Source organism: Stegostoma tigrinum, chromosome 14 (assembly GCF_030684315.1).
Source record: "Stegostoma tigrinum isolate sSteTig4 chromosome 14, sSteTig4.hap1, whole genome shotgun sequence".
Lineage (NCBI taxonomy): Eukaryota > Metazoa > Chordata > Chondrichthyes > Orectolobiformes > Stegostomatidae > Stegostoma > Stegostoma tigrinum.
The window spans coordinates 23,739,446-23,753,367 of NC_081367.1; the positions used below are offsets into that span (position 1 = coordinate 23,739,446).

At 40.0% G+C, this 13,922-nt stretch overlaps 1 protein-coding gene across 3 annotated transcripts in view; it reads left to right on the forward strand.

Annotated features, from left to right (window-relative positions):
* The first annotated feature begins 2,454 nt into the window (after positions 1–2,454).
* The window catches only part of acsl3a (acyl-CoA synthetase long chain family member 3a), a 107,902-nt gene continuing 96,434 nt past the window's right edge, over positions 2,455–13,922 (forward strand). For 2 of the 3 annotated variants that reach the window (XM_059651043.1, XM_059651045.1), the window contains exon 1: positions 2,455–2,580. The gene's annotated coding sequence lies outside the window, so the exon portion shown is untranslated. Of the gene's footprint in view, positions 2,581–2,600; positions 2,778–13,922 lie in introns of those variants that run through there. The other variant, XM_059651044.1, reaches the window with a different exon arrangement.

Sequence of the window (13,922 nt, forward strand, 5' to 3'; positions counted from 1 at the left end):
AGAATATTTTTCCAAATGTGGGGCATCATGGACAAGGACAGAGAGTTAAAGATTAGAGGAGGACATTCACTTTAAACTGAAATGCAAAGTTATTACTTCTCCCTGAGGGTGAGTGAATCTCTGGAATTCTGCACCCCAGAGATGTGTGGAGGCTGGATCAAAAAGTATTTAAAAAGATATAGTAGACTTTTTTTTAATATCCTGGAAATAAGAACTATGATGAGCTGTCATGAATGAGGAGTTGACACTTCAGGCAGGTTAGCCATATCTTACAGAACAACAGGGCAGGCTTGACATGCCTAATTGGCTACTTTTGTTTCTATTTCATATGTTCTTATATTCTTAACATAGGGTGAAAATAACATAAGGTATTGAATTTTCCAATCTTTTAGCAAGTGGCTGAATTCTTCAAACATAAATTGGAGAGATTTTGTTACTGATAACAATGCCAGGAAATGACATAACAACTCAATTGTGCTTTCAAGCTTTCTACAATGTCACCAGTATCCATTGCTGGCATTTGGACTAGCTAATGTCAATCCAAATGGTAATTGATGCTAACAGGTGAATGCGTTCTTACGAAATTGAATATATTTGTTCTGAGCACTCAGAGTTGCATCTTGTTGAACAAGATGTTCTTTTTTGAGATCAGTACCTCTGCCAGCTTAATAACTCCTGGAGCACAGAGTGATTGCATTTCATTGAAACTAGTCAGAATCCAGAAGAAGTCTTTTTTATTTTCAATACATAACCCGGACACTTGACTTCAGGCATCCTCAATTGTATCTTTATTTTGCTCAACTTCAGACTCATCTTGAAGGCTGTCTCCAGCACTTGTATCAGATTCTGATTGTGAACTTCAATGGCTTCTTTCATTGTGTCTCCACATCCATAGGCCTCAGATCATTCCACTCGAGGATCACTATTTTGCACTGCTGTATGTGTTCTCTTCTGGACCACTGAAAATGTCAAATGGCATTCAGGATCTCTATCTCCTAAACAGCATCCAGAGATCATTAGATCTCTGCTTTCATCCAGCTTCACTTGCCAGTAACTATACTTTGCATTAAGAATAGCAAACTGTGGCAATGTTTTGACAATGGTTGGCATGAGATGACAGGACCTCTGAAAGGATGTATTGCAGTCCTTTGGATCTAAGCACATTCTCAGTTTTCTAGATTTGTTCATTGCCACCATGCTGCTAATCCATTCTGTTCCAGTTGTCACTTTTTTTTTGTTACTCCCTTTCCTAGTTGTGCTATCTTGACTTTCAGCCCAGACTTGAAGAACACTGGAACTTTTTTTGACTGATGCTGAGTTAGTCTCACAGTTTCATCTACTTTGAGATGATATTCACTAAGAAGACAGCCAAGACTTGTAAAAACACCTTTGTGTACTTGCTGGATTTGGTCTGTAGTTGATGGCTTAGTAGACTGTGAAATGCTGCAAATCTCTCCTAGCACATTTAAGGTTAACAGTCCACATGTTATGATCCCATTTGATGTTAATACTGGACAGGTTTTATCTCAGAGTGAAATCTGGTTTGATAGATCACAATACTCATTTGTGCAGTTTGGTTCAACAGCGGGCAGTCACTGAACACATTTACACAAGGCTGCCAATGAACTTTTAACAATAAAAAGTTTATTAAACTCAAAATAAAAGAGCCATGAAGGATAATTTGAAAAGACCTTGACATAAACAGAAAAAAGTTTCAATCCTTTTCCCTCTGATATCATTAACACTTCACACAATTCTAGTGAAGTATCACTCCTTTCTTAATTCTTTGATTTTTTTAAACTTAATTGACAAGGTTGCAATAGGATTGCAGTGGCGTAATGGTGATGTTGATGATTAATAACCCAGATTCCCAGGCAATCTTCTGGGGACAGGTGTTTAAATCTGACCATGATGTAGTTTGACTTCAATTAAAATCTGGAATAAAAACACTAGCTTAATGGCAACTGTTTAACCACTGTTGACGGTCATTTAACAACCCAGCTGGTACAGCTATAACATATTATTTGTCTAGCCATTTTTAATTATTGAAATAAAATCAATAAATTAATTAATCATTTAATTGCAGCATTAATTTCAATTAATTATTTCCCTTTTTAAACATGTTATTAATTGCATTACTACTTTCTGTAAATCGTAAGAGCAGAAGAGACCAGTTATCATATACTCAACCGAAAGTTCAGTGCAGCAGAGCGAACTGCAGCTCTCGGCCGACGCGTTAGACATGATCCAGAAGTTCTGGTGATAACGAAAACAAGCCGTTTCCACCCTCCCCCTGCATGGCCGAGTCACAGGCGGCGTTGAGCTGTCACTAATCCCTTCCTCCAGCCTCTGTAAAACTCCTCCTCGCTTTGGGCCAGGTGCTCGCCTGATCCCGGCTGCTCCAACTACTGATCGCTGACGTCAGCGGCGAGTCGGGCTCAGAGCGCAGGCGCGCGATTTGAGACGTAGCGGTGTCTTGCGTGGCCGTGGGAGATCGCGGGATTTTGTGGGTTTGGTTGCGGGGGAGCGGTGTAGAGTAGGCCGGTGCAGGGGCTGGCGGACAGTGAGCGAGCACCGCTGGTAAGTGTTCGCATTGTGACTCCACTTCAACCATTTCCCCCCGCCACGCTAAGCAGCAGCGGCATCGTGAATTGGTCCATTGCAGCCTTCCACCTCTTCCCATCCGCTTGGTTGCTGGTGCTAAGTGAACCACAAGGCCATGCACCATATCAGCACTGATTGAAGTGGCAGCTTATAGTTACTGAACCACAGCACGAGTAAGTCGAGGGTTTTGGCTCGTTTGTTAAAGCTAGGAGTAAAATCTATGGTGTGACATGAATTCCCCCACCGGCGATTAAATTTAAGACAAGGAATCGTTAGTCTCATGGCATCATTAGATGTAATTTAGTTACTACATCGCGGGGGCAGACAAGAACAGGTTCCTTTCCCTGGGCTATGTAGCTGAATGAAGCAAGTTTTTCTTACAGGTTGGGATGTTATTGATAACGATAGTCGTTGTCTACCGTTAAGTGTCCTGATAAGATGGTGTGCCAATTTAAAAAAAACACGATTCAGTGGCCGACTGGAACAAGTCAGAAGGTTGTTTAAGAGTCATACCATGTTACTGTGGGATTGCACGCACGTTTCGATCAAATTGGACTAGGATGACGGGCTTCTGTTTCTAAAGGACGTTAGTTAATCGTTTGGTGTTGTAGTGCAATCGGCAGGTTCGTGATTGTTTTTAATGGACATTAGCTGGTTGTTTCCAGAATTAAAAATGAATTCAAATCTTCCAACTGTGTGCCATGGTTGGGATTTAAATTGGCATTTTCTGGACATTTACTTGAGGTTCTGAAGGTATGTTAGTCCAGTAACAGTGCATTACTTTATGACTCTGAAAGACCATGTGGTGTTTTGAGTATAAAAATATTTTGAGACTAAATGGAAAACGAAATATCTTTTTGTGCCGGGCCAGAATTAACGAAATTAATAATAATTCGAATTGTATATTAATCTATAGTCGAATTGGTTTAGGAAGGGACACGTTTCATTTTCTTTTGCAAGGGTATTTACTCATGCTGCAGTGTACATGTCTTAGTGTTAATAGACTGATCAATTACGCTGACTTCAGAACTTGTCCTTGTCTGATATGCACATGCTGACTTTTTCCAGCAGGTGTCACTGAATAAGGTCAATTTCCTTTCCTCTTTCCTAACCTAAGGCCACTTAAGTTAATGGAATACCTTGAACATCTTTAATGCATTAAAATGGAAGTGTGCAGGACATGTGTAGGTTGTTCAGGCTGTCAAGCCTGCCTGCTGGTCAATGCAGTCAGGGTTGATTGAACACTTTAATCACCTTTACCTATCCCACCGCCCGTTACCTTGTACGCCTCTGGTGATCAGAAATTATTTGCTGCCTTGAACATATGCAAAAGACTAAAGTTCCACAGACTTTTGTGGCTGAGAACTCCAAAGCACCACAGCCATCTTGGTGGGGTGTGCTCAGCTCAGACCAATGTTTCATACCCCTTATTTTAAATTATGTTACTGGTTCTGTACTCACCAGGGGAATCCTCTTATCCACTATGTGTATCTGCTTAAGTATTTTGTTAGTTGCTATGGTGCTGTTTAAATATTTAAGATGATGGCTAAATCTTTTTCTCAAAAACCATGAGATGAAATCTTAAGATGCTAAATGTTCTTTCAGTGTGCCATATTATGGAAGAGCTGCCTTTGTGTTTGATTTTCCTGTGCAGCCATCCTTTGTCTTTGATGCGAAAGAGAAGTAGCCTGGCACTTTTTTTTATGCTTAACATGACAAGAAGTGTATTCAAGATCACCAGCTTTCTCAGTCACTTCCAGCCCAGTCACACCCTCCCCAAAAAAAGTCAGAGAGCCAGTGAATAAAGCTTTCAGCCAGAAGTATTATCAAAATGGATACATTTAAATTGTGAATTTGCTTCTGATAATATTCTAGATGGTGACTGAAGAGTTGTTGAAAATAAGGGAACTACCTTTATGCTGAAAAAGAAAAGCAGCAAAAATGTGACATGGTTCACGACTATGGTGAGGGCTATTTATACCCTTTCACATATTATGGGAGCAGGATGTAATCATGGTTGGAGATTTGCTCTGAAGCCTAAGGCTGGGTTTTTACATTCAACACTTAATTCAGTTGCCCTGCTCCTTAACTATATCATTACTTCCTCTTTGAGGATGGCATTATTTGTTCAACTTATTCACAAAAAAAGGCATGTTTTGTGATAATAAAATGTGAGGCTGGATGAACACAGCAGGCCCAGCAGCATCTCAAGGTGGGATGGAGGCCAGTGGCGGGATACAGTTTCTGCCAATTGGAGAAAATTCAGGTTTATTGGACAGGATAAAATTTAGTGCATCGACTATTATGCTGCGTTTTGTTGGTTGCCATTCCAGTCCTTTTGATGTTATAATATTTGTCCATTAGTTCAGTTGTTGTGTGGCATGTGAACTGACTTCTGACCCAGCCAGTTTCATACTTGGTCATGATTTGTTATGACTTGGGTAGTGTTTTTGGAAATGAATGCAGAATACTGCAAATTTGAAATAAGAACTGAGCTCGTTTGTAGAAATTAAATGCTCAGGCAGCATCTATGGAATGAGAACCAGTTAACGTTTTCTAGTACCAGTTTGTAATTTTGGTACACTTACCAACCCTGCTGTCTACTTTACTCAGTTTGTGATGACTCTGATAGATCTACATTAACTTTCATGTAATTAACTTTGATTAAAAAGTTACTGTTATCATTTCAAACCTCATAACATTTGAGGATTATTGGGGTTCAGTTTGCAGTGCTCCAACGTTAGGAGACACCCCATTTGAGGTGTTGAGTAATTTTTACAGTACCTACAAATGCAGTACCTATTGCAATCTTCAGGCCAATGGCAACTTTTTATTGTTTGCCTTTTTAATGTAGCGAAAACACTCCCATGTGGATCGTAGGCTTAAGAGGAATTGAGTAGTGAACAGAAGATGGTGATAAAAGATGATTTGCCTATACTTTGTATCTTCCACTAACCACAGGACCCTTTTAAACAGCTTACAACTCATGAAGCATTTCAGAAGCATAGTCATTGTTGTAAAATGGGAATCATATATCAATCATGAGTTGTACAGCACTGAAACAGACCCTTCAGTCCAACTTGTCCATGCTGACCTCAATTAATCTTGTCACATTTGCCAGCATTTGGCCCATTATCCTCTTAAACCCTTTATATTTAAGTACCACCAAGATACCTCTTAAATGTTGTAATTGTACTAACTTTCAGGACTTCATCTGACAGTCCATTCCACGCACCACCCTCTGAAAAGGTTGCCCCTCAAGTCCCTTTTGAATCTTTCCTCTCTCACCTTAAACTTATGTCCTCTATTTCTGGACTTCTCTACCCTGGAAAATTTGGCTATTCATGCTCTCCATGCTCCTCTGATTTTATGAGCCTCTAAAAGGTCACTTCAACTTCTGCTCAGCCTCTCTGTAGCTCAGACTCCAACTCTGGCAACATTCTTTTCTGAACCCTTTCAAGTTTCACAACATCTTTCCTATAGCAGGGAGACCAAAACTGAACGCAGTATTCCAAAAGTGGTCTAACCAATGTCCTGTAGATCTTCAACATGACATCCCAACTCATGTACTCAGTGCACTGACCAATAAAGACAAGTGTACTAAACACCTTCACTACACTGTCTCCCTGCAATTCCACACTCAAGGAACTGTGAACTTGCACTCCAAGGTCTTTGCTTGGCAATACTCCTCTGTACCCAGCCATTAAGTATATAAGTCCTGCTCTGATTTGCCATAGCAAAATGTAGCACCTCACATTTATTTAATTAAACTCCATCAGCCACTCCTCAGCCCACCAGATCAAGGTTCAGTTGTAGTCTGACATAATGTTCTTCGCTGTCCACTACACTTCCAATTTGATTGTCATCTACAGACTTACTAACCATTCCTCCTACATTCACATCCAAATCAATTTGTGGAAAGCCCTATAAATAGCAAAGAGTTTATAACTAGAACACTGATTTTTTTTGTGTGATGTTGATGGGGGGGATAAGCATTGGCCAGGAAATGAGGGATAACGTCCTTTTCCTGTTTGAAATACTGCTGCACATCCACCAGAGCAGATGGGGTTTTAGTTCAAAGCATCAGAAAGACACAAAACCAGAAGTTGCTGGAAAAGCTCAGCAGGTCTGGCAGTATCTGTGAAGAAAAGAGTCAGAGTTAACATTTCAGGTCCAGTGACCTTTCTTCAGAACCGAGGAAGTTCTGAAGAAAGGTCACTGGACCTGAAATGTTAACTCTGATTCTTTTCTTCATAGATGCTGTCAGACCTGCTGAGCTTTACCAGCAACTTCTAGTTTTGTTCCTGATTTACAACATCCATAGTTCTTTCAGATATTACATCAGAAAGATGGCCCCATCAGCAATGCTGAACTTTGTCAGAACTGTACTGGAATATTGCCCTTTATTTGTTGTGCCAGTGTAGGAATTGGAATCTACAATTTTCTGATTGTGTGTGTGCTACTTACTGAGTCATAGTTGGTTCAACTGTTTGGTGACAGCAACAGGGGTCTAGTGCTTTGTTGAAGAGGCAAGTTTTAAGAGGAACCTTAAGGCAACGGGGCTTAAAAGGCTGCCTTAAAGGGGTACATAAAGCATGTATTCCTCTGTGGAGGAGGCTATGCGTTCCCAGTGCTAGGCTTAATGGAATAAATATGTGAAATGGGAATATGCTTTGTGTGGATGAGATTAGAGTGGCAGTGCTTTCCATTTCTATGATGTACTCTGGTTTAGAATGGTACATATATGGAATTAGGAATAGAGTATATAATTTTAAAAATTTTTTAAGTAATCTAGTTATCATCTTTCTTAGGTAGTCTCTTGGAACAGAGGAATGACTTTCTTCCTTTCTGGAGTTATGGATCCTAAGGTGACTAAATAGTTTGGTCGTGTGCTCAGATCCAGTATCAATCTGGAGGAGGTGGCCTTTGAAGAGATACAGAGATGAGATGTTTGGATTTTTTGCATGTCCTTCTGGTGTTTGTTTGGCCTGCACCTATACCTGTCAGAAATACTTGTGATGGTGTAACCTTTGCAGATGCTTCTTCTCTGGTTTGGTTGATGTTAGACAAGAGGTTCTCATGAGTTTTTGAGAGAGTGCATTTTCTTTTCCAGGGAAGCTTTGAGGACATGTTTTAAAGCATTTGCTTTGTCCTCCTGGAAACTACTTACTGTGATAAATTTCAGAGTAGAGAGGTTGTTTGGTGAATTTTGTGTCAGGCATTCAAATGATGGTCCACTCAACATAGCTGATTAACCAGTCCCTCAACGCTGCAAGAGGTAAGAGAGAGAACCGTGATCTTAGAGTGCTTATCTTGCCACTGAATTCACAGGATTTTGTAGCATTGTTCTTGGGTTTTTGAGGTATCTCCTGTACATTGTCTATCTTGTCAACACGTATTAGAGTGCATGGAACACATAGACCGTGGATCTGGTGTCAAGGCAAGGCCTTTATCATCAAGCACTCTGTACCTCAAAATGCTGAAGGCTGTGAGGGACACCGGAGGCAATGTTTGGTTCACTGATGTCTCTGCTTATTGAGATAAGGTTCCCAAGGTATGAAAAGATTATCCATATTATACACTGGTTCATTGTGAATTTTGAAAGTTGGTGTCAGTGTTGCATGGCATGACGAGGCTGTTAAAGAACCTTTGTCTTCTGGATGTTCAACTCGAGGTCCATTCTTGTATATATATCGGTGAATGTATCATTGATGTTTTAGGGCCCAGCCTTCGAGCGTACGCACACATAAGCGTTGTCTGCATACTGTTGCTCACTGAAAGAAGGTGGAGGTGATCTTATTCTGGACTAGAAATTATACAGGTTGAACAGTTTCCCACCGATTGTGCAGAGTAGCTCCACTCTGGAGTTGCATGGAGGTGGGGGCGAAGTGTTGTCATGAGGAAATGGAAAAGAACATTGGAGTCAAACAAAGTTGTATTATCACAGTTTGCGTTTGTACTGGGCATACAGTTGATCCATTGGTGAAAATCACTGTTTGCATCTTCCAACAGCAGGAGATGTTAATGAATCTGGTTTAGCCAAATCTAAGAGAGATGTTCCAACATCCTTCCCAATGGACAGTGTCAAAGGACTTTTTAAAGTCAAAGGAAGCTATGTATGGAGGTTGCTACTTCTTTCTGCTTTTTTCCCCCCCTCCTTGGACTTGTCTTACTGTGGTGATCATGTCCACCCTGCCTCTTGATGGACAAATGTGCATTGTAACTCTGGTAGGAGCTTTTTCATATGCCTTGCTTGCCACTTACTTTCCAGAAGGTTTGAGTTCTTCCCAATTCTGGCACTGAAATCACCAAGGAGAATTAGCTTGTTTCACTTTTGGAGCACAGTGCAACACTGATCAAGGTTGGAGTAGAATTCCTCTTTGGCTCTATCTTTTGCTTGTAGGGTTGGGGTAAATGTAGTAACAGTTGTGGTGTGTTGCTTCTCTGTAAGGCTGAGCCAGAGGTTCACAAGATGATTGTTTATCCCACAAGAGGACTTGCTGTTGGTGTTTTTTCTGATTTTTCCATTTCCAGAAAGTGTATCCATCACCTTGCACTTTGAGCTGGCCATCTCCTGCCTACCCTGTCTCACTCAGGGCAGCAATGTTAATATTATAGAGTTGTAGTTCCTGGCTATGTTGTCCCTAATGTTTTATTTTGCTGAAAACCATGCATGTATGTGTGGAAATCGATATGTTGACATTGGCGTGCACAGGATCTCCAAGCAGTCACGTCTGTGGAGCTTAGAGGAAATGTTGGTTCCTAGGCTTTGATAGTGGAACACCTCGATTTATGGGTAATTATTGCCCTATTCCAGTTGGAAAGTAGCAGAGCCATGAAATGCTACAATGAAACTCCTTTGCAATCTATACTAGATTTTCATATCTTGTGCACTTGTACTGCTTCAGTCTCTTCATAGACTACATTTACACAGGATATGATTCAAACCAAATTTAATCTTAAATTACTTTATTTCACAGGATGTAAATCACATAAAATAAGAACATAATAGTTATGAGTTATTCTCATTAAGATATTTGCCAAGTTTCACCTTTAAAAGAAGCTTTAGATTAGTCTTATTTCAAAAGTCGAAGTAAAGCCTTTGCCAGTTTGATTCTGTTGGCTCGTATACTGTTCATGTGAAAACAGAAAATGTTGGAAATATTCAGATCCTGCAGCATCTGTGAAGTCCTGGATTTAGTCTGGTAGAACTGCCTGACCTTTTCTCTTTTGTTTAAAAAAAACCAGTTACAGCAGTAACTGACATCCATTCAGCTCTCTGTTGAAATCCAGGTTCCAGATATGATTTTATGTCCCGTTCATCTCAGTATATAGAAAATGTATTTTATCAGGTAAGGTGGTCATTCACTTATTTCTATTGTAGAACAACAAATGCAAAAAGTCCGTATATCCTATGTGCTTCATTCCTCCAGATATACATTTTTGAGGTCTTTTAGTTCAGGCATGCTCAGATGAGGGATGAAGTGATTTAAGTGACCAGCTGGCTTTCTGTGGCCTATTAATTTAGGAATTGTTTTATTACTTTAGATACAGTATGCAATTACAATATTTCATAAGGCATCTAGATGAGTATATGAATAGGAAGGGTTAAAAGGGATGTGGACCAAAGGGTGGCAAATAGAACTAGATTATTTGGGATATTTTGCTAGCATGGATGTGTTGGATCAAAGGGTCTGTTTCCATGCTGTACAGTGCTATGACTAAGGTTGCATTCCTAATGGAACTCCCCCGACTCCTTGTTGGCCTGCTAGTTCTGTCTTTCTTCTCCCAACTAATACCCACCCCTCAAAAGGCGCAAAGGCTGAGGCTTAGCTTGCTGCAGACAATCTACTTTGTTTTAATATTTCATCACAGGCTTGTTGTTTTGTAATCATTTTCTTATTGAGGTGACCCTATCTTTTGGTCTCCATTCCATAAAGATGGATACCTTGGATTGGGTACAGTACTGATTCACTGAAACTGTACCAGAACTTGAAGGTTTCAATTATATGCACAACTTGCATAGAGTTAATGTGCAAAATCAAAAGAAATACAGGGTTGAAGGGTCACTGCTTAAGGTGATGAAGGAGTTCAGTTGGATTGATACAAAGAAATTTTCTATAGAGATTGAATGCAGAAAAAGATCATGATATTTGATTTTTTTTTTAAAAATGTAAACTGGGCATCTCTAGCAAGGCAGATGAATTTTGCTGCTCATAATTTTTGTTAATATGGTGAGCTGCCTTCTTGAACTACTTTGGTTATCTGGTATAGATTTGCTAAGTGTTTTGTTAGGAAAGGAGTGACACAACTTGTTGGAGGGCAACATCCAAGTCAAGCTGATGTGTAACTCTGAGAAATTGCAGGTGGTGGTGTTGCATTTGGCTGCTGCCTTTTGAAGTGAGGAGGACCCAGGTTTGATGAGGGATGTCAAGAGGTTAAGAGAGTTACTGTGGTCCACCTTTGTAGATGACGCATACTGCTGCCACTATGCACCACACGTAGTGAGTGAATGCTAAGGTAACGGATGGGGTTCCAATCAAGTCCTTGGTGTTGAATTTTGTGACTGTTGCTAGAGCTGAATTTGTCCAGACAAGTGGAGAATATATTGTCGTGCTCCTCTGACATGTAGATAGGTTTCAGAGGATCAGGAGGTGAGTTTCTTTCCACAGAATTTTTAGCTTCTGTAGCCACAATATTTATGGCTGGATCAATTCAGTTTCTAGTTGATAATAGCACTGCGATGGTCAGGTACTTGATTGAATGCTAAGAAATATGTTTAGATTCTCTCAGGTCACAAAATGTATTAAAGGTCAAATGTTCACAGGAGTTCCTGAAAAGCCATTGGTGAGTGAACATTCTCCCTTTAGTGGGAGAATTGGTGATTAGAACACTTCAAATGGATTAATAAATTTGTGAATGCCTAAGGGTGGCAAGATTTTCATTCTTAAACTCAAGAATAGCGTGATTAGTTTTTAAGCAAATTTGATCAAAGCTTGGGGAATTTTATCTGACCATTTCAGAATCCATTTCTGAGACTGAATTTGCCATTAAATTAAAGCTAAACTGGGGCAAATGCAAGTAACCATTTAATAACAAAACTATTTTAGTTAGTGTTAAAATATATAGTGCAACCAAATTTTTTTTAAAAATATATCTTAACCTGTCCTAGATCAGTATGACAGGTCAACAAAACATTGAGGGCCGAAGGGCCTGTACTGTGCTGTTATGTTCTATGTTCTATGTTGTTCATTTTTACAGAAAGAGGCGGACAGCTCATGGTAAGTAAGGAAATAAGATGTTATTGTCTGGTGCTCTGTTAATTGGGATTTCATTCTGCAGTATTTCTTCAAGACCTTCTAACACACTGGACAGATTTTTATTTAAATAGAGAAATCTAATCAGTTCAGATATGTTGGTTTTTAATGGAAATAGTTTGGAAACATCCTGATAAACCCTACAGCGTTCTGCATATGAGGTGACTTATGCCCATATAAAATCCTGCATCAGGTTCTAATAACTTCTTCTGAATAAATCTGCTTTTAAAACAAAAGCCCTCAAGAAATCAAGAAACTGCATTGATATTTGTGCAATAACATTAGAAACAGGAGCGTGAATAGGCCGTACAGTCCTTTCACGTGCTCTGCATTGGGCGCTACAGTGGGTAGTGCTGCTATCTCGTAGTGCAAGGTACCTAGATTCAATTCTCGCGTTGGGTAAGTGCGCAGAGTTTTCATGTTGTCCCCACATCCATGTGGCTTTCCACCAACACTCTGGTTTCCTCCCCACAGTCCAAAGATGTGCAGGTTAGGTGGATTAGCCATACAGATTTTCACCATAGTGTCTAAGGTTGAGCATGCTAGGTGGATTTGCCATGTTTAATACAGGGTTATGTGGATAGGGTGGAATGCTCTTCGGAGGGTTGGTGCAGTCTCAATGGGCCAAATGGCCTTTATCTGCACTGTAGGCATGCTGTGATTCTAATTCAGTAACATTATCAATTCCACTTATTTGCCCACCTCCTATTACCCTTAGTGCTCCAGAATCCATTTGTCTCAGTCGAGACCACTGAGCATCCACATCACTCTGGGTGGGGAATTTCAAAGATTTGTAATCCTTTGAGCATTCCTTAATTCTAAATTCTTTAGCCAGGGAAATGGTTTTTCAGCACAATTGCTCTTAATTCCAAAGATTATTGTCTCACCTTGCCCAATCACTCCAAAAAGTTTTGCCTTTCCATCCCAGAAGTTGAGTGAACTTTTATTGCATTGCCTATAATGCAACCATATTTTTCCTTGGGAAGGAATCTAAAAATTTTCATTGTATTTTTAAAAGGCATCTGGATGGGTATATGAATGGGCAGGATTTACAGGGATATGGGCCCGTGCTAGAAAATGGGACTAGATTTATCTAGGATATCTGGTCAGCGTGGACAAGTTGGACTGAAGGGTCTGTTTCCATGCTTTACTTCTCCGACTGTACGAGGAGTGGTGTCACCAATTGTCCTGTCTTGCACTATAGCTGTGTTGCAATAAAAGTTAACATAATTCTTTTATCTAGATGCTTGCTCTATCTACATCGTGTCGTTTTGCGATCTATCTACAAAAACACCAAAGTCCCTCTGAATGTCAGTTTTACTCGACTCTTTTTTTTTGGGCGGGGTCTCTGCTTTTCTCATACAGCTGTTCAAAGTCACCCAAGTAACAATACTGTAGACGCGGCTTAGTATGATGTCAACTTGTGCTGCTTATTTCCTTCTGATATAGCCCCAAAAGATAGCAATAATAATGCGAAAGCCCATTGTACATTTTCGCAGTTTGCTTTCTCGTGAGACGGTTTGTAGCCCCTGTAGCTAAGTAATGTATAAATCAAGAACACATAGAAAGAAAGTTATGCTGATCCTCTAACCAGTTCCTATTGAATTAGCAGGAACACTTCGCACAGAACAAGATTGCTGATCCGCGCCGGTACAACCGTGTGCGCAAGCGTAGTAAGGTCCTGGGGGCTGTAATAAACAATCTGAGCGTTGATTTGCTGTTACTATAGTTACCAATGAACCCCCCTCCACCTTGTGTTTCTCATTTAATGTAAGGGACTAGAACCGAAAACACGGCATTGATCTCACTTTACCCAAATATCCATTCGGAGTAAGCGTTCTCCGACTTTTGTAAAGCAGTCCTAATAACTTGGAATTGTACAGGCAGGATTTATGAATATTGTTGGGACGTTATCACAAATTTGTATATGAGGATTAAATAAAATAGGCAATGTAATTGAACGTTTATTAAGATCATGTTACAGTAAAACGCCGATAGCGG